Source organism: Oncorhynchus masou, chromosome 29 (genome assembly GCF_036934945.1).
Source record: "Oncorhynchus masou masou isolate Uvic2021 chromosome 29, UVic_Omas_1.1, whole genome shotgun sequence".
In the NCBI taxonomy this organism is placed as follows: Eukaryota; Metazoa; Chordata; class Actinopteri; order Salmoniformes; family Salmonidae; genus Oncorhynchus; species Oncorhynchus masou.
This window is the reverse complement of record NC_088240.1, coordinates 70,430,453-70,452,189: the sequence shown is the minus strand read 5'-3', so window position 1 is coordinate 70,452,189 and position 21,737 is coordinate 70,430,453. Positions and strand designations below refer to the sequence as shown.

General features: G+C 42.5%; 1 protein-coding gene across 1 annotated transcript in view; it reads left to right on the top strand.

Moving 5' to 3' along the window:
* The window catches only part of LOC135521294 (t-SNARE domain-containing protein 1-like), a 151,671-nt gene extending 131,841 nt beyond the window's left edge, over positions 1-19,830 (top strand). Inside the window, exon 12 of the mRNA XM_064947213.1 lies at positions 19,598-19,830. The gene's annotated coding sequence lies outside the window, so the exon portion shown is untranslated. The remainder of the gene's footprint in view (positions 1-19,597) is intronic.
* The last annotated feature ends 1,907 nt before the right edge of the window (positions 19,831-21,737 follow it).

Below are 21,737 nucleotides of genomic sequence, written 5' to 3'. Positions count from 1 at the left end.
TGAGATAGAAGCAGTTTTTCAGTCTCTCGGTCCCAGTTTTGATGCACCTGTACTAACCTCGCCTTCTGGATGATAGCGGGGTGAACAGGCAGTGGCTCGGGTGGTTGTTGTCCTTGATGATCTTTATGGCATTCCTGTAACATCGGATGGTGTAGGTGTCCTGGAGGGCAGGTAGTTTGCCCCCGGTGATGCGTTGTGCAGACCTCACTACCCTCTGGAGAGCCTTACGGTTGTGGGTGGAGCAGTTGCCGTACCAGGCGGTGATACAGCCCGCCAGGATGCTCTCGATTGTGCATCTGTAGAAGTTTGTGAGTGCTTTTGGGGACAAGCCGAATTTCTTCAGCCTCCTGAGGTTGAAGAGGCAATGCTGCGCCTTCTTCACGATGCTGTCTGTGTGGGTGGACCAATTAAGTTTGTCTGTGATGTGTATGCCGAGGAACTTAAAACTTACTACCCTCTCCACTACTGTTCCATCGATGTGGATAGGGGGGTGTTCCCTCTGCTGTTTCCTGAAGTCCACAGTCATCTCCTTAGTTTGTTGACGTTGAGTGTGAGGTTATTTTCCTGACACCACACTCCGAGGGCCCTCACCTCCTCCCTGTAGGCCGTCTCGCCGTTGTTGGTAATCAAGCCTACCACTGTTGTGTCGTCCGCAAACTTTATGATTGAGTTGGAGGCGTGCGTGGCCACGCAGTCGTGGGTGAACAGGGAGTACAGGAGAGGGCTCAGAACGCACCCTTGTGGGGCCCCAGTGTTGAGGATCAGTGGGGTGGAGATGTTGTTGCCTACACTCACCACCTGGGGGCGGCCCGTCGGGAAGTCCAGTACCCAGTTGCACAGGGCGGGGTCGAGACCCAGGGTCTCGAGCTTGATGACGAGCTTGGAGGGTACTATGGTGTTAAATGCCGAGCTGTAGTCGATGAACAGCATTCTCAAATAGCTATTCCTCTTGTCCAGATGGGTTAGGGCAGTGTGCAGTGTGGTTGAGATTGCATCGTCTGTGGACCTATTTGGGCGGTAAGCAAATTGGAGTGGGTCTAGGGTGTCAGGTAGGGTGGAGGTGATATGGTCCTTGACTAGTCTCTCAAAGCACTTCATGATGACGGAAGTGAGTGCTACGGGCGGTAGTCGTTTAGCTCAGTTACCTTAGCTTTCTTGGGAACAGAAACAATGGTGGCCCTCTTGAAGCATGTGGGAACAGCAGACTGGTATAGGGATTGATTGAATATGTCCGTAAACACACCAGCCAGCTGGTCTGCGCATGCTCTGAGGGCGCGGCTGGGGATGCCGTCTGGGCCTGCAGCCTTGCGAGGGTTAACACGTTTAAATGTTTTACTCACCTCGGCTGCAGTGAAGGAGAGTCCGCATGTTTTCGTTGCAGGCCGTGTCAGTGGCAGTGTATTGTCCTCAAATAAAAAAGTTATTTAGTCTGCCTGGGAGCAAGACATCCTGGTCCGTGACGGGGCTGGTTCTCTTTTTGTAATCCGTGATTGACTGTAGACCCTGCCACATACCTCTTGTGTCTGAGCCGTTGAATTGAGATTCTACTTTGTCTCTATACTGACGCTTAGCTTGTTTGATTGCCTTGCAGAGGGAATAGCTGCACTGTTTGTATTCGGTCATAATTCCGGTCACCTTGCCCTGATTAAAAGCAGTGGTTCGCGCTTTCAGTTTCACGCGAATGCAGCCATCAATCCACGGTTTCTGGTTTGGGAATGTTTTAATCGTTGCTATGGGAACGACATCTTCAACGCACTTTCTAATGAACTCGCACACCGAATCAGTGTATTTGTCAATGTTGTTGTCTGACGCAATACGAAACATATCCCAGTCCACGTGATGGAAACAGTCTTGGAGTGTGGAATCAGATTGGTCGGACCAGCGTTGGACAGACCTCAGCGTGGGAGCTTCTTGTTTTAGTTTCTGTCTGTAGGCAGGGATCAACAAAATGGAGTAGTGGTCAGCTTTTCCGAAAGGAGGGCGGGGCAGGGCCTTATATGCGTCGCGGAAGTTAGAATAGCAATGATCCAAGGTTTTGCCAGCCCTGGTTGCGCAATCGATATGCTTATACAATTCAGGGAGTCTTGTTTTCAGATTAGCCTTGTTAAAATCCCCAGCTACAATGAATGCAGCCTCAGGATGTATGGATTCCAGTTTGCAAAGAGTCAAATAAAGTTTGTTCAGAGCCATCGATGTGTCTGCTTGGGGGGGAATATATACGGCTGTGATAATAATCCAAGAGAATTGTCTTGGTAGATAATGTGGTCGACATTTGATTGTGAGGAATTCTAAATCAGGTGAACAGAAGGGTTTGAGTTCCTGTATGTTTTTGTGATCACACCACATCTTGTTAGCCATAAGAAGGCATACGCCCCCGCCCCTCTTCTTACCAGAAAGATGTTTGTTTCTGTCGGCGCGATGCGTGGAGAAACCAGCTGGCTGCACCGACTCCCATAGCGTCTCTCCAGTGAGCCATGTTTCCGTGAAGCAAAGAACGTTACAGTCTCTGATGTCCCTCTGGAATGCTACCCTTGCTCGGATTTCATCAACCTTGTTGTCAAGAGACTGGACATTGGCGAGAAGAATGCTAGGGAGTGGTGCACGATGTGCCCGTCTCCGGAGTCTGACCAGAAGACTGCCTCATTTCCCTCTTTTACGAAGTCGTTTTTTTGGGTCGCCGGCTGGGATCCATTCCGTTGTCCTGGGTGAAAGGCAGAACACAGGATCCGCTTCGCGAAAGTCATATTCTTGGTCGTACTGATGGTGAGTTGACGCTGCTCTTATATTCAGTAGTTCTTCCCGACTGTATGTAATGAAACCTAAGATGACCTGGGGTACTAATGTAAGAAATAACACGTAAAAAAAAACTGCATAGTTTCCTAGGAACGCGAAGCGAGGCGGCCATCTCTGTAGGCGCCGGATGTGAAGAATTTATAACGGACTTTTTCTGACATAACATAGGTACAGCATCCCATTATTCTATGGGCCACTTTTAAATGTGCCTTTAGAGGCCATGCAATTCAGTACTCATCTATAAAACAAAAGCAATAAAGGTCAGAAAAGTCCATATTAACAAAGGAAATTGAAGGACTAACGGTAGGGTTAGATAGCAATAAAAACTGTACAATAGAGGCACAGGATAAGTTAGAGAAAAAACAAACAGAAATGGAGGAACTTATTCAAGAAAGATCCAGTATAATATATTATAAAAAATAAAGCGAACTGGATGGAATATGGGGAAAAATGCACCAAATTCTTTTTCAATCTTCAACATAGAAATGCCACCAAACAAAATGTTTTGAAACTTGTTACAAATGATGGAGTCACACATGATTCACTGAATTATATTTTGAAAGAGGAAGTAAAGTACTTTAAGAATATGTTTTTGTTTCAGTCTCCTCCATCTCCACTAACCAAAGCTAATTGTATGGATTTTTTACAGAGGAGGAACTTCTTGATGAAATTAAAGCCTTTAAGGCTGGGAAAACTCCAGGTCTGGATGGCATACCTGTGGAAGTATACCAAACTTTTTTTGATATGCTCAGAGGACCATTATTAGCATGTTTTAACCACTCCAATATAAACGTTAGATTATCGGACACACAACAAGAAGGTCTGATTTCATTATTACTGAAACAGGATCCAAGTGGTATATGTAAAGTCCATTTAAAAAATTGGAGGCCTCTTACACTTCAGTGTTGTGATGCAAAAATTCTAGCTCAATTCTTGGCGCATAGAATTAAAAAGGTAGTGTCAGATATTATTCATCCAAATCAGACAGATTTTTTACATTGACGATACATTGGCGATAAAATAAGACAAGTACTGGAAACAATAGAATTCTATTGTCACGCCCTGACCATAAAGAGCATTTTTATTTTCTATTTTGGTTAGGAAGGGGTGTGACTAAGGTAGGTAATCGACGGAGCCGAGGAGTGAACATCGGCAGAGCCAGGGTGGTCGGCGGAGCCGAGGAGTGAACCAGAGCCAATCTGGGAGAAGATGGAGCAAAGTCAACGGAGAGAGTCAGTGAGTTTATGGAGAAATTGGAGGAGAGAGAAATGAGAGAGTTGTTGTGTTGGTGTCTGAGGCACGACATTCGCCCTAAGAAGCATGTTATCAGTCTGATGCCACCTGAGTCAGCTCTCCTTAATCGTCCTGAGGAGCGTGCTATCTGTCTGGTAAAATCTGTGCCGGCTCCACGGACCAAGTCTTCAGTACGCCTCCCCAGCCCTGTACGTTCTGTGTCAGCTCTCCGCAATCGTCTTGAGGAGCGTGTTATCTGTCCAGGTACCATGTGTGCCGGCTCCACGTACCAGGTCTCCAGTACGCCTCCACAGCCCAGTACGTCCTGTGCCAGCTCACCGCACTTGCCGTGCGAAATGTGTCGTCGTTGCGATACAATTTGTGCCGGCTCTACACACCAGGTCACCAGTGCGCCTTCCCAGTCCGGTACGTCCTGTGCCTGCTCCTCGCACTCGCACTTAAGGGCTTGTCACCAGTCTGGTGCCACCTGTGCCGGCTCCACGCATCATGCTTCCGGTGACGGTGCCAGTCCAGAGCTTCCGGCGATGGTACCCAGTCCAGAGCTTCCGGCGACGGTTCACAGTCCAGAGCTTCCGGCGACGGTTCACAATCCAGAGCTTCGAGCGACGGTTCACAGTCCGGAACCTCCTGCGACAGTCCACAGTCCGGAACCTCCTACGACGGTCCACAGTCCAGAACCTCCTGTGATGGTCCACAGTCCAGAACCTCCAGCTCCAGGGCAGGAGCCTTCCTCTGCACCGATGCCCAGTCCAGGCACGGTGTCCAGTCCCGCTCTCAAAGACCGGAGCCTTCCTCTGCGCCGATGTCCAGTCCAGGCACGGCGTCCAGTCCTGCTCCACGGCCGGAGCCCTCCTCTGCGCCGGTGCCCAGTTCAGGCACGGCGGCCAACTTAGCTCCATGGCCGGAGTCTTCCTCGGCGCCGGTGCCCAGTCCGTGTGCGGTATTCAACCCAGCTCCATGGCCAGACCCGTGAACGAAGTGCGTAATTCGCCCCGCACCGGAGCCGCCACCACCGCCGCTAGATGCCCACCCGGATCCTCCCCTATAGAGTCAGGTTTTGCAGCTGGAGTCCGCACCTTTGGGGGGGGGGGGTACTGTCACACCCTGACCATAGAGAGCCCTTTATTCTCTATTTGGGTTAGACTAGGGTGGGTAATCTAGGTTGTTTTTTTTCTATGTTGTCCTGGAATGGTTCCCAATCAGAGGCAGCTGTTTATCGTTGTCTCTGATTGGGGATCATATTTAGGCAGCCATTTCCCCACTGTGTTTTGTGGGATCTTGTTTATGTGTAGTTGCCTGTGAGCACTCCGTAGCTTCACGTGTCATTTGCTCTTTATTGTTTTTGTGTGTTTCACGAATAAAAAGATGTGGAACCCATATCACGCTGCACCTTGGTCCGAATGTTATTTCTATGAAATGTTATCTATGAAATATCGGGGAAACCAAGCCTGGTTTTCATTGCTGATTTTGAAAAGGCTTTTGATAAAGTACGACTGGAGTTTATAGTATATAAATGCCTAGAATATTTCAATTTTGGAGAATCTCGTATATAGTGGGTTAAAGTTATGTATCCAGTCCAGAACCTCCAGCCCTAGGTGAAAAATAGTAAATAATGGCTACATCTCAGAAAGTTTTAAACTGTCAAGAGGAGTAAACAAGTTTGTCCACTATCAGCATATATATTTATTATTGCCATCATAATTTTATCTGTTAAACTTAGATCCAACAATAATATTAAGGGATTAGAAACCCATGGCTTAAAAACAAAGGTGTCATTGTACGCTGATGATTCATGTTTTCTTTTAAAAGTACAATTAGAATCCCTCCACAGCCTCATAGAGGATCTAGATACTTTTGCTAACCTCTCTGGATTAAAACCAAATGATGATAAGTGTACTATATTACGTATTGGAACTTTTCCATTACCGTGTAGTTTACCAATAAAATGGTCTGAAGGGGATGTGGACATACTCGGTATACACATTTTTGGTAACATGTCCTGGAATGACTGAAGAATTGTAACATTTACCAGGAACTAACACTGCAGATAGCAGTACTGGGTGATTTGAAAAGTCATAGTCAATCAATCAATAATAAAATAATTATTTTAGCAAAAATGATTATCTTTAATTTACAATCTGTAGAAGTTATGAGAACAGAAAGGTTCAGTACTTTTGTGAAGCATCACAGCACAGTTGAAAAACATATGGTAAATAGAAATCCAAAATGGATGGTGTTAAGAGATAGATGGGAGGGGTTGAATGGAGCTGAAGGTTGGGACTAATAACAACATGGTAACCAATGTAAAACATACAGGGTTTGTAAAATGTATATAGGTTCAGAAATGTTGTGAAATAGCACAGTTACAAATAGAAATCAAACTGGGTGGACATCTGAAACTGGGGAAGGACTAAAAACAAACAAAATATAACTATTGTAAAAATAGATTCTGTCTGTAAAATGTGTATAATATGTATAAACTGAAGGTAGAAGCCTGAGTGTTATTGTTTATTAGTTTACTCCATTTGGGGGATGGGTGGTAGGGTTTGCAGTGAATAATAAAGGTATATTTGTCACGTCCTGACCTTAGTTCCTCTTTTATGTCTCTGTTTTAGTTTGGTCAGGGTGTGAGTTGGGGTGGGCACTCAATGTTTTTGTTCTAGGTTTTGTATTTCTGCTTTTGGACTGGTATGGTTCCCAATCAGAGGCAGCTGTCAATCGTTGTCTCTGATTGAGAACCATACTTAGGTAGCCTGTGTTCCCACTAAGATTTGTGGGTAGTTGTTTTCTGTTTTGTGTATGTCACCTGACAGAACTGTTTAGTTTCTTCCATTCGCTTTGTCATTATGTTTAGTGTGATCAGTCTAATTAATTAACATGGACAGTTACAACGCTGCATATTGGTCCGATCCTTCCTACTCCTCCTCAGACGACGAAGAGATTCGTTACAATATTAAATACATGTGGGTATATGTAGGTATACATGTATGTATGTGCATGTATGTATACATGTGTATATGTATGAATGTTTATATAATTATATATATATAATGGGTGTGTATGTATGTATGTATGTATGTACAGTTGAAGTCAGAAGTTTACATACACTTAGGTTGGAGTCATTAAAACTCGTTTTTCAACCACTCCACAAATTCCTTGTCAACAAACTATACTTTTGGCAATCTACTTTGTGCATGACACAAATAATTTTTCCAACAAATGTTTACAGACAGATTATTTCACTTATAATTCACTGTATCACAATTCCGGTGGGTCAGAAGTTTACATACACTAAGTTGACTGTGCCTTTAAACAACTTGGAGAATTCCAGAAAATGTCATGGCTTTAGAAGCTTCTGGCAGTCTAATTGACATAATTTTTGTCAATCAGAGGTGTACCTGTGGATGTATTTCAAGGCCTACCTTCAAACTCAGTGTCTCTTTGCTTGATATCATGTGCAAATCAAAATAAATCAGCCAAGACCTCAAAAAATAAATTGTAGACCTCCACAAGTCTGGTTCATCCTTGGGAGCAATATCCAAATGCCTGAAGGTACCACGTTCATCTGTACAAACAACAGTACGCAAGTATAAACACCATGGGACCACGCAGACATCATACCACCCAGGAAGGAGACATGTTCTGTCTCCTAGAGATCAACATAATTTGGTGCAAAAAGTGCATATCAATTCCAGAACAACAGAAATGACCTTGTGAAGATGCTGGAGGAAACAGGCCCAAAAGTATTTATATCCACAGTAAAACGAGTCCTATATCGACTTAACCTGAAAGGCCGCTCAGCAAGGAAGAAGCCACTGCTCCAAAACCTCCATTAAAAGCCAGACTACAGACTACAGACCATTGCAACTGCACATGGGGGACAAAGATCATACTTTTTGGAGAAATATCCTCTGGTCTGATGAAACTAAAATAGAACTGTTTGGCCATAATTACCATCGTTATGTTTGGAGGAAAAAGGGTGATGCTTGCAAGCTGAAGAACACTATCCCAACCGTGAAGCACGGGGGTGCTAACATCATGTTGTGGGGGTGCTTTGCTGCAGGAGGGACTGGTGCACTTCACAAAATAGATGGCTTCATGAGGGAGGAAAATGCTGTGGATATATTTAAGCAACATATCAAGACATCAGTCTTCATCAGTTAAAGCTTGGTCACAAATGGGTCTTCCAAATGGACAATGACCCCAAGCATACTTCCAAAGTTGTGGCAAAATGGCTTAAGGACAACAAAGTCAAGGTATTGGAGTGGCCATCACAAAGCCTTGACTTCAACCCTATAGAACAGGGGTGTCAAAGTCAAATGGACGGAGGGCCAAATAAAAAATTTAGCTACAAGCCGAGGGCCGGACTGTTCGAATGTTCATTGAAAAATTTTTAAATGACGCATATAGTCTAGTGAACCTAATTGAACCTACTGAAAACCTAACAAATATATTCCAATATGATCAGATAAATAAAGCAATATTTTCTTATGGCTCTGTCAGTAATCTTTAATTTTCAACAGACACAAAAGACAAATTTCCTTTATATAAAAATCCCCATAACATGAACATTAAATGAAAGAAACCGGTATTCAAGGCACCATCAGTAGCCTATATTTTCTATTTTAGCAAAAGTGGGCTAAATTTACTTCAAAGAAAAAAACAATAATAGCAATTTTCTATCATCCACTCAACTGAAATGTTTTTAAAATATAATTGGATTGAAATACAATAAAATAAAGTGCAAAAATCTATTAATCAAAAACAACACTTTGTTTAAGGAGAAGTAACATGCAGTGAAAACAAATATTAAACTTTAACTTTTAAACTTGAACTGAGTAAAAACTCTAAATATGTGATTGCACAGTAATGTTCACTTGTTTGAGGTTGAGGGTGATACTTGGTGGTGTCCCATCTTTTCCACAAGTTCATCAATGTTCGGGGTAAGGCTCTGAGCTGAGGAAATCCTCAGAATTGAGTGGAGGTGTTCAGCAGTAAGTCGACTTCTGTGTGATGTTTTGTTCAGGTTCATCAAAGAAAAAAGTTGTTCACACAGGTATGTGCTGCCAAACATAGACAACGTTTGAGCAGCCTGGATGCGCAGCTGGGGCATTGTGTCGGGGAGGAAACGGGCGAACTCCGCAGCACCCACTGCCGCATATTTTGCCCTCAGTGCATCATTGCATTGGAGGTCAATCAACTCCATTTGGAGGTTTGGTGGTGAGCTTTCCACGTCAACAGCAAATGTTCATTGCATTCAGATGACTCGTAATGTCACACAGAAAAGCCATTTCACACAGAAACATTTCGTCTCGGAGTTGTGTTGTGTCTTTCCCTTTGCTGTCCAAGAACAGACAAATCTCCTCACGAAGCTCGAAACATCTTTGAAGCACCTTTCCCTGGCTTAGCCATCGCACCTCTGTGTGATAAGGCAAATCACCATGCTCCGTTTCTAACTCCGTCAGAAATGCCTTGAACTGGCGGTGATTCAAACCTTTGGCTCTGATAAAGTTAACTGTGCGCGTGATGATGCTCATTACATGCTCCATTTTCAAGGCTTTACCGCACAACGCTTCCTGGTGTATGATACAATGATAAGCTGTCAGCTCACCTGTCGCGTTTTCCTCTTGCATCTTTTCCCGTATCTTCGCCACCAGTCCGCTCCTGTGTCCACACATCGCAGGTGCTCCGTCGGTTGTCAAACCCACGAGTTTTTCCCAAGGCAGCTCCATCTCATTTACACATCTTGACACCTCTTCATACAAATCATGCCCCGTAGTTGTGCCATGCATAGGACGTAAAGCCAAAAACTCCTCTGTCACGCTTAGGCTGGAGTCCACTCCGCGGATGAAAATTGACAACTGGGCAATGTCAGAAATGTCGGTGCTCTCATCCACAGCCAAGGAATATGCAATGAAATCTTTTCCCTTTTTCACAAGCTGCTCTTTTAGATTGATGGACAACTGGTCTACTCTCTCGGCAATGGTGTTTCTGCTCAGACTCACATTTAAAAAGAGTTGCCTTTTTTCTGGGCAAACTTCGTCACAAACTTTAATCATGCAGTTTTTGATGAAATCCCCCTCCGTAAATGGCCGGGCTGATTTAGCGATCTCTTCTGCCAAAATAAAACTGGCCTTGACAGCAGCCTGGCCTTGTGATTTGGCTTTTTTGAACAGAGCCTGTCGAGATTTGAGGCCTCGTTTTAATTCCTCTGCCTTTTGTAGCCTTTGTTCCATGTCCATATTCTTGTTTTTGTCCGCGTGTTTCGTTTCATAATGTCGTCTCAGATTATACTCTTTCAGTACCGCCACACTTTCTCCACACAGAAGACACACAGGTTTTCCAGCTACCTCCGTGAACATATACTCCGACTCCCACCTTGTTTGAAACCCCGGTTCTCAGTGTCCACCTTCCGTTTTGCCATTTTTGATGGGTATCTGAAAGTTAATTTTACTGTGATGCTGACGACTGCTGTGCCAATAAATATTGAAATGAAGCAGCCTACTGCTCGGTGCGTCACCGTTGCATTGTGGGAAATGTAGTATTGGTGCGTGTAAAAGATCTGCGGGCTGCCGGCTTGCTGCGGTCTGCGGGCCGGTTCTAATAATAAATCAAGATCATCCCAGGGGCCGTAAAAAACCTTCTCGCGGGCCGGATGTGGCCCGCGGGCCTTGACTCTGACATATGTGCTATAGAACATTTGTGGGCAGAAATGAAAAAGCGTGTGCAAGCAAGGAGGCCTACAAACCTAACTCAGTTACACCAGCTCTGTCAGGAGGAATGGGCCAAAATTCACGCAATTTATTGTGGGAAGCTTGTGGAAGGCTACACGAAAAGTTTGACCCAAGTTAAGCAATTTAATGGCAATGCTACCAAATACTAATTGAGTGTATGTAAACTTCTAACCCACTGGGAATGTGATGAATGAAATAAAAGCTGAAATAAATTATTCTCTCTGCTACTATTCTGACATTTCCATTCTTAAAATAAAGTGGTGATCCTAACCTATCCGCAATATTAAAGTTGATCCACCCCTTTAAAAAAATACAAATAAAACAAACTCTAAAAATGTTTTAAAGTCACCATTGTCCTCATGGTGAAATCCCTGAGAGGTTTTCTTCCTATCCGGCACCTGAGTTAGCAATGATGCCTGTATCTTTGTAGTGACTTGATTAATAACATGCTCCAAGGGATATTTAATGTCTCCTTTTTTACCCATCTACCAATAGGTGCCTTTCTTTGTGAGGCATTATGAAACCTCTCTGGTCTTTGTGGAGGGACCTTACAAATAATTGTACGTGTGGGTTACAGAGATGATGGAGTCATTCAAATTTTATTGTTAACTGTTGTGACTAGGGGGCAGTATTTTCATTTTTGGAAAAATAACGTACCCAATGTAAACGGGATATTTTGTTAGGAGAAGATGCTAGAATATGCATACAATTGACAGCTTGGGATAGAAAACACTCTAAAGTTTCCAAAACTGTAAAAATATTGTCTGTGGGTATAACAGAACTGATATTGCAGGCGAAAGCCTGAGAAAAATCCAATCTGGAAGTGCCTCGTGTTTTGAAAGCTCTGCGTTCCAATGCGTCCCTTTTGAGCAGTGAATAGGCTATCAACCTGCTTACTTGTTCTACATATTCCCCAAGGTGTCTACAGCATTGTGACGTAGTTTTACGCATTTATGTTGAAGAATACCCGTAAGCGGCTACATTGCGTAAGTGGTCACCTGATGGCTTTCAGAGTGATTCTTGCGTAAAATACAGAGGTAGCCATTTTTCCAATCGGTCCTACTGAAAAACCAATTGTTCCGGTGGATTTATTATCAAATAAATATTTGAAAAATACCTTGAGGATCGATTATAAACAACGTTTGCCATGTTTCTGTCGATATTATGGAGTTAATTTGAATATTTTCGGAGTTTTCGTGACTGCAATTTCCGGTCGATTTCTCAGCCAAACGTGAAGAACAAACGGAGCTATTTCGCCTACAAAAAATAATATTTTGGGAAAAAAGGAACATTGGCTATCTAACTGGGAGTCTCGTGAGTGAAAACATCGGAAGCTCATCAAAGATAAACGATTTAATTTGATTGCATTTCGGATATCCATGACCAAGTTGCCTGCTGCTAGCTGGACATAATGCTATGCTAGGCTATCGATAAACTTACACAAATGCTTGTCTTGCTTTGGCTGTAAAGCATATTTTGAAAATCTGAGATGACAGGGTGATTAACAAAAGGCTAAGCTGTGTCTCAATATATTTCACTTGTGATTTTCATGAATAGTAATATTTTCTAGTAATATTTATGTCCGTTGCGTTATGCTAATTAGTGTCAGTTGATGATTACGGTCCCAGATCTGGGATGGGGAGTATCAAGAACACTGCTAATGCGCACACAGTGAAACCATGCAATTTATTATGTGACTTGTTAACGCACATATTTACTCCTGAACTTATTTTGATTTGCCATAACAAAGGGGTAGAATACTTAATGACTTTTAAGGCAGCTTTTCCTTTTTCATTAATTTGTAAACATTTCTAAAAACGTAATTCCACTTTGACATTATGGAGTGTTGTATGTAAGCCAGTGACACAAAATACATTTTAAATTCAGGCTGTAACACAAAACAAATGTGGAAAAGGGGTGTGAATACGTTCTGAAGGCACTGTACAAGGTGTATAATGACACCAATATATTGTCTGTATCATGTGCGGTCACAGGTCATAGGGTCTTACCAGCAACAATATCTCACATTTTCCTTCCGGGAATCCGACGTATTATGAATGAACGTCTATTTTTTACACATTCATTCTGCGTGTTTACAGAGTTCATCCTGTGTAGTTACAGGGTTAAAACAAAAACAACTCAAAGATGAACAGTTTGGGCATTCATTTCGAGTGGTTAAGGTTAGGGCTATGGTTTGGGGAAGGCTTCAAACTAAATAAAAGATAACAACGCGCTTGGTGTTTCCGTCAACTATCATCAACTCTTCTCAGGCTTGCTGGAGCATCGTAAACTACGGTGAGGCAGTGGTCTAAGCAGCTCCGTTTGTTATTGCCCAGTGTACTTTTTGTGAGTCCTGAGGACGGCATATATCGACGTTCTCACAACCTTTTCAAATGCTTTAAATCAAAGTTTATTTGGAGTGATCAGGCTGCTGACAAGAGGAATATATAGTGCTAAAATGGACCTAAAATGGCCACTTTCATCATGATTCTCCCCAAAATGGCTTGTGAAACAATTATAAAAAGCACATTCACCATCATTCCTCCCAATTAAGTTTCTATGTGAGAAATGCCAGAACAATCTGAGTTACCCAAAATACTGTATTTTCAGGCCTTTCTGGTGTCCATAAACACCTGATTTTGAAACTAAAGTCAAAAAGGCAAATAACCATGCAGTAAGTACTGATGTGAAATGAAAGGAAATGAAGAGTACAGAGTAGCTATTAATCCATAGATGTCACAGAAGTAACTGCTGCATTGTAATTTGCTATATTTCCGCTACTGAAAGAGAAATCTCTTCACTAGCAATGCAGTGAGGGGGAACTTGTGCGCCATGCCATGAAGTTAGTGCAGTCCTTTTGTGGTCTACTACCGTTAATCTGTGTCTATGAACAAGTGTGACAATAAGCTCTCTGTCTGAACTGCAATCCTCTTAGGCAAGGCTTTGTGGGTAAACTCGCCTCATGCAAATTCTAAACCCCATTTAGCTTTGAGGGACTAGTCAGCTGCATTGAGATTAATGGTCGAGTGACTACTTGATTTAATAGGGTTATTTCACTGCTTCCGGGGGAAAATAAACAACAAAGTTAATGCAAGACATTCGTCACTGACGTCCTCAATCTATCCTCTGCTCTACGAGGGAAGGGAAGAAAACATATTCCTTTTGCTTTCAGAATGTTTCACTCTGACTGTCACTTTTCTTTTTGTTAACTTCAGATGTTTGGGAGACTTTGCAGTTTTTTATTATTGAGAAAATGACTGTATTTTGTTAAATGATAGGAGTCAATTTAAATAAAAGTATTCCGTTTGTGGTTTAGGAAAAAAAATCAAATTCAGATTGTTTTGATATTGTGGATTCAGGCCTTGTTGCTCAATCTATTTCTGCTTCTGATATCTTCCCTAAATTAAGAGGGAAATAGCTAAATAAAATGGAAGAAAGAAAACAATGTGCAAAAATTAGAAAGTATATTTTGTGTGTAGAAATGATTGCAGTAAATTAGATTGTATGGATTTAAAAAAAACTTGATTAGCGATAAATGCTGAGGAGAGAAAGTGTTGTGCAATTTTCCATCACGGGGTGAAGAATGACAATCCTTGTTTATCTTTTTCCATGCGGTCAGCTTACTCCAAACTTTGCTGCAGGGGATTACTGTTGCTCTGTGGGTGAGGGACTGTCACTGTCATTTCTCTTTACATGAGAAAACACATCACTATGTGACACAGGTGATCTGAGACTAGCATTAACACATTTCACAAACTAGTAGCTATGGCGAAAATGATTAACACAGCTTTCAAATACATGTTTTAATTACTCTCCATTTACTGTAAATCTTATCATTTCAGAATTATACACCCCAAACACATAGACACATAGACCCTCCACATCAAAACACACACACACACACACACACATATCCCCAGCTGCTCAAACCAAGCCTGCTCAGCATAGCCAGCATTCTCCAGGAAGAAGAGCTGAGATTACCTAAAGCTGATTGGCCAGCGCCTTAATGTGTGAGACCTTCCAACGAACAGCTTAGGCTGTCATTACACCAGCCTGATCAACACAGAGCTCCTCACACAGACAGATGCCATTTTGGAGAGAGTCAATCGAGGGATAGAGGGAAGGATGGATGGTGGGTAGCAGCTTAGGTATGGAGGGACCTCACATGGAGGGTTAAAGAGGCAGCATAAATCCATCCACTATATCATTGTGTTCAACAGTGTATTTGAGTGGACAGACTGTAGGTCTGATATTCAGTACAATGGGTGAGCTAGGTTCATATTGGATATACTGTTGTACACAACGGTGTAGCCATCAAATTTGTTAAGATAGAGAGACTGAGTAATACTCACTTGAGTACTCACCACTCACTTGAATGTGAGTGGTCAAACTAGGCTGTCATGCGAAATATCTGCTTCTCCTCTTCCCTCTTTCCCCCCACAATCACACACACACCACCCGGTCAACCTGTTGGCTCAGAGTCTACGCCATTCATCCAGCCTGTGACTGACAATCGATAGCTGTGCCATGGAGCCAGTTTGGGTTGTAATTGATACGGCCTATCAGCTCCATGCATCCGGACACTGGCTCTGCTGGAAATGGGCCGTGACGTACAGAACAGGGGCCTTCAAAACACAACACCTCCCCAGCTGCTCACATTGATCCCATCCACCCTGGATTTCAGTTTGACTTCTAAATCTTCGTTCACTCTGGCTGGGCGATAGTAAACATCTCTACCAACTCACTCAGTACAAAGGAGATTTGACATGTCTTTTTCGGATGCAGGCAAGTGAAGGGAAGCTGGATCATTGAAATGGGTGGAATGGATTAAGGTATCAAACGTGATTTAATGTGACAGCAGCTTCCACTGGTCTGTTGTGACTTGTCTATGTTATCTACAGTACAGTACAGTAACTTGACACTTTCAACAATATATTTTTTTAATTCAGTTTATTTCCTGTCTTTTTCTCATTAGATTGTCTGTCTGGAGTTTTTATATTGTTTGATTGCAGGAAATGGATCTACTGAGGCACATTACCAGATGTCTAAACTGCTGCATTGCTTTTTCCCTTAGCTTGTCACTCGAGCATTCATCTTGGGGACTGTCTGTGTTTATTGGCTTTCATTCCCTCCCTCCTAACCTTCCTCCTAACCTTCCTCCTTTCCTCCCTCATTTCCACCCACGTCTTTCAATGACAAGTTGGAGTTATGTTCAAACAGCTTTCTAGCGCCCCCTTGCTTTACCCAAGATACACTGCAGAAGATTCATCTCTGTGTGTGTGTGTGTGTGTGTGTGTGTGTGTGTGTGTGTGTGTGTGTGTGTGTGTGTGTGTGTGTGTGTGTGTGTGTGTGTGTGTGTGTGTGTGTGTGTGTGTGTGTGTGTGTGTGTGTGTGTGCGTGCGTGCGTGTGTGCGTGCGTGCGTGCGCGTAGATGCATGTGTGTGTCTCCCAGACTCTTCCGGAAGGAGAAAGGGGTCTCCGTTGTGGTGGCACAGAGACAGAGCTTTGAAGTGGGTGATACTGGCAGAGCTCTCTCTCCCTCTCTGTGTGTGTGCCAGGGAGACGGGGTAGCCTCATGCCCTCTGATCTCTTCAAAGCACCATATCTCCCTACCGTCACTCTCTACCTCACTCTCTCTCCTTTTCTCTTCCTTCCGTTTTCTCTCTTGATCGATCAATCTCTCTCTGTTTCTCTTTCTCTCGTTCACTTTCTCTTTTGCTCACTCTCATTCTCAATTACGCTCTCTCTTTGTCTTTTCAAGTTCTCTACTCTGTCCCATTCATTTTATCTACCATACTCCCCATTTTTATCCACAATTCTCCCCATTTTTATTTCCCTATTTCTCCCCAATAACGTTTTGTTCTCTCATTCCATCAGTTCATTTGTGCCGCTCTCTCTTCTCTTCCCCCTCCTTCCTGGCATCATTCCAACCTGTCTGGATCAGGACATCGTTCAGATGGGTATACAATCACCAATCTGACGGAAGCCTGGGGTCTTTTCATAGACAGAGGTTTGCAGCGTAGTCATCTTCATCCCCCTGTCAAACTTCATACTCTTTCCTCCTCTCTCCCTCCACCTCTCTAAGATCAGAATGAATGGTCGGTTGGTTGAAAATCCAGCAGAAAGAGGAAATGAAGAATATTTGTATAATTATTTAACTACATGTACCATACATGTGAGCAGTATAAGTAGCAGTAGACGTCTTGTTGTCCGTTAGTTTACTCCAATCAGGGTATGGATGGTAGGGCAGGGTGCAGATAGATTGTGGGTTCTATCAAGTTAATGGTTTGCATCATTTATTTTATTTTTTTGTATCCATTATATTCCTGTATACTCCCCCCATCCCACCATATTGACATCATATTAGCTATCATCATAGTCAACATAGCTAGAACTAACACTAACAGTGTACAGAAAGCAGTTGAGCAATTACACTGGCGGGCCCTGGTGGCAATAAATTAATAAAACCTAAAGCGTATCTTGACTTAGAAGAGTTCCAGTGTTGGATAGCCATAGCCAACTAGCTAACATGGCATCCCTCTCTGTTTGAGCCGTGTGTTTGAGTATGCTAAACTAGCTAGCTGCATTCTCTAGCTAAGTAAGTGAAAGTGAAAGTGAAAAGAATACAGGGAAATATCGCTAGCTCTCTCTCTCGCTTCTCCTTCAATTTTAAAGAAATGTATTTGTTCAAAGCTGTTAAAATACTCACCACATGTTATGCACTGCAGTACCAGCTAGCTGTAGCTTGTGCTTTCAGTACTAGATTCATTCTCTGATCCTTTGATTGGGTGGACATGATCATGTCAGTTGATGCTGCAAAAGCTCTGAAGTTGTCATAATTACAGTGTAAGGCTATGGAAGGGGGTTAGAACCATGAGCCACCTAGGTTTTATATTGAAGTCAATGTACCCAGAGGAGAACGGAAACTAGCTGTCCTTCTGCTACACCGTGGTGCTACCCCAGAGAGTACTGTTGAGGCTACTGTAGACCTTCATTGCAAAACAGTGTTTTTTCATCAATAATTTGGTAACGTGAATATACTGTATTTAGAAAAGTTTTATTTCAAAAATGTTTTATTTTGTTTCACAATTTTAAAAAAATGAAATTCATTGAGTAGGAAGGTCCTCCCCTTCCTCTTCTGAGGAGTTTCCACTGGTCCTGAACCTCCATATTTGTAACATTTCTACTGATATTGCCCTAAAAAGAAATGCTTTACCAAAGAGCATAATGATATACAAGCAGGTCTGAGTTTTCCATTTTCAATTTCCTTTGTTTTGTGTGTCGCAGGAACTTGGAATATTGTAAAGCTGGTGGTTGCACTTGCTTGCCTTTCTTACACTAGGATCTATCTTGACAAAAAATAGATAATGTCTGAATTAGACAGACCTACATGAATGAAAGTTGAATGAAAAATGAAACACCACAGTGGTGTGTATTTTTTTTCCAACTTCAGTTGTATGGGTCTTTTCTCTTCTAGACTCTTACCCAAACAGGCATGCCTGGCCACGGTCAGTCTCAGCCAATGGCCATCAGTCTCTCAGAAAGGATTGTAGGAACTCTGCCCCCATTTCATAGACTGTGGCCTCTCACAATCCCTCTCCTCTTTCTCTCTCTCTCTCTCTCTCTCTCTCTCTCTCTCTCTCTCTCTCTCTCTCTCTCTCTCTCTCTCTTGTCTTTCTCTCACCCTTTCTTTCTCCCTCCCTCTTTCCCTCTCTCTTTGAAATAAGGTGGGGTGAGTTTTAATCAGAGAGTGGCTGGTCAGGTCTTGAGTAGTAGTAGATAGAGAAGAGAAAGAAAGAGTGAGGAGAGAGATCTGCTTTGGTGATTCACCCCCTCTGACATGACCGCCAGACCCCTCCAATGGACGTATTTGGAAAGGTAGTTATGGACTGACTGGAGAGGAGAGGAGAAATAGAGAAAGACAGACTGAGTGACAGACAGCTTGGGAGAATGGACTCCATAGTGTCAGGTGTGAGGCAGAGGTAGTTCGAGGAAGAAGCCATTCTTTGCCCTGTGGGTGTTGTTTGCCCTGTGGGTTCAATACAAAGCCGATCTCAGCAATAGGTCTATGTGACTCACCCCAGATGTCTATTAATTTACGCCTTCAATTATGACATGGAACGATAACGATTGAATAGTTCAACATAACATGAACACTTCATCTAAAGCACAATACATGGTATTTTCTCAGCACAACATACAGTATAACCCTGAAATAATTTTAGAAGTTGTATAGTTAGACACATAACATAAACATCTAAAGCACAACACTGTATATTTTATTTTCATATTGTGTACTGCATAACCCTTAGATCATCTTAGCTACATGCTGTAATTAACAGATGTGTTGGCCAACTCCTGAGTATAATTTGAGATAAAAGTGATGCACTGTGGCCTTTTGTGGTTCTACTTTATGCCCGTCACAGGGGGCTGCTAATTAATGAACCATTTGGATCTCCAGCTGGTTGAACTCTGGCCCAGACATAATTAGAACTCATACACTGACCACCAATCATAAAATACTACCCACGACCTTGTGTCACTTCCATAATAAAAAGTACAAATTAGTTCCTTACCAATTAATAATTCATAAAATAAAAGTGAAAATAATATAAGCCTGAGGCAGTTAGTAGTGGATGTAAAGGTAAAGGTATATGTACATGAATATTACAACTATGGTATTGGCTTAGACTTGGTTTAGAAAGCTTAGCTTTGTGAGTAGCCTACATTTAGTGGTTGTCATCCCATCGTTAGCTTGCCTATATAGCGCTGGTTAATGATTGATGCATGTTGTCTGGTGTGCTTGTGTTTCCCAGGTAGCTGCAGTCATAGTGCTGTGACCTCTCTGCTTCTGCCCCACCTGACCACCTGACCACTGACCTGTACCAGCAGTCTCAGACAGGAGGGGCTGCCCCACACCAACATCTACTTCGTCATGGCTGTCTCTCCTTGGTTATGTAGTTAGATATTTGGTGTGCGCAGGTATATGAGTGCGAGTGCGTGTGTGTGTGTGTGTGTGTGTGTGTGTGTGTGTGTGTGTGTGTGTGTGTGTGTGTGTGTGTCAGACAGGGGGTGGGGGGGGCGGGGGCGGGGGGCAGGGGGATAGCTGGTACTTCTATTATCATCTTCAAGTTAATGGCATACTAGTCTACTGTGGTTCATTTATATTGTACCTAACTGTGGTAGCTGTGGCAGCCAACCAGCCAATCATGGAAGAGAGGTATTGATGTATCCACTTACTTTACCCTGTTTTCCTCTGTGTTTGTTTACTTGTTTTTGTTTTTTAAGCACTGGATCATATTTACCTGATGCTACTGTATCTGCGAAGTATGATATTAAAATATTGTGTAGTACTTATGATTATATGAATACATAAATGATCATTAGACAAAAATGTATCAAATGGTGTGATAAAGACCAACAGTACTTTAAATATGATTTACAGCTTTTTTCAGACCTATTTTACTATCATTTTACTCTTGCTATCCTCTCTCTCTCTCTCTCTCTCTCTCTCTCTCTCTCTCTCTCTCTCTCTCTCGCTCATGCAAACACACACACTTGCACACAAACATATCTATCTGCCATGATCTGAGTGTAAAGAGTGGAACATGTGACATAAATTACAGGTTTGTTGATCGCCTGAAGCACTCACCCTCTGGCCAATCAATAGGCAGTAGAGTCAACCACTTTCTCTCCATTCCCTCCAAATGTCTCATCCTGTTACATATTTTCCAGGAAGGCTTATTTAGAGATAGTAATAGACTTAATTAATCTCTCAGAGGGGTGATTATCATCTCTCTGACTTCTCCCGTGGGCTGTATGTGTGTGTTATCACTGAGTTCTCTGAAAAGATGGGTAAGACTCTTCAGTGTGCAGCTTCAGTGTCAGCTCCTAGCCTTTTCTGCTTCCGACGTCATGCATCTTTTATTATTACTCTTCCCTCACAATCCACCGGCATCAGTGGGCTCTAGCTCTTAACTCATCGCATGCATACACAAATCTGAAGTGTTTTATTATTGTTATTTTCTCTTAGTCTTACTGAGTCAGTGTGCCCAGATATTCATTTGGGTTTTTTAATTTGTACCTTGCAGAGAAAAGGAACGAAATGAACCAAAAGCACCAAAATGTTTGTGAATCTATCACAGGACGTTGGTGGCACTCTAATTGGGGAGGAAGGACTCGTGGCAATGGCTGGAGCGGAATGTTGGAATGGTATTAAAAACATCAAAACATGGTTTCCATGTGTTTGATGCCATTCCATACTCCGTTCCAGCCATTATTATGAGCCGTCCTCCCCTCAGCAGTCTCTACTAGGAACCTATCTTCAAGGTCTGGCATCACTATTCAAATCTATGCATATATTTAAGGTGATGTAACTTACTGTAGCTTCTCATATCCCTGACAAAAGCTTAAAGTTTCTAGAATTGTGGTGTGGGCGATGAGAAGATGAATGATAGCTGTGGATACTTGTGAACGTTTTCTGTTTGAATTAAGTTGTGCTTCATTGCTGTGATATATTCCTTCACTGCTTGTAAAAATTCTCAGCGTCGCAAAATATGATTATTCACAATGGGAACGTTATGAGAACGTTGATGTTCAGAAAGGAATTTGTAGCACCTTCTATTACTCCTCAGCTCTTTATTTTACCATTGTAAAATGTACTTACATTGTGTCTTTTTGATAAATAAAATCTCCTAGATATCAGAAGTGAATATGAGAATGTTTTACTCTTTCAAAATAGCAGTACTGTTGTGTTTTGCCTGCTGTAGAGAATGACCAATGATTGAGACCTACAGTACGTTGGTGGTTCAATATTTCCTCTTAAACATGCTAACTTTGGTATGTACAGTTGTTTACATATAGTCAGAAGTTTACATATACTTAGGTTGGAGTCATTAAAACTCATTTTTCAACTGCTCCACAAATGTATTGTTAACAAACTACAGTCTACTTTGT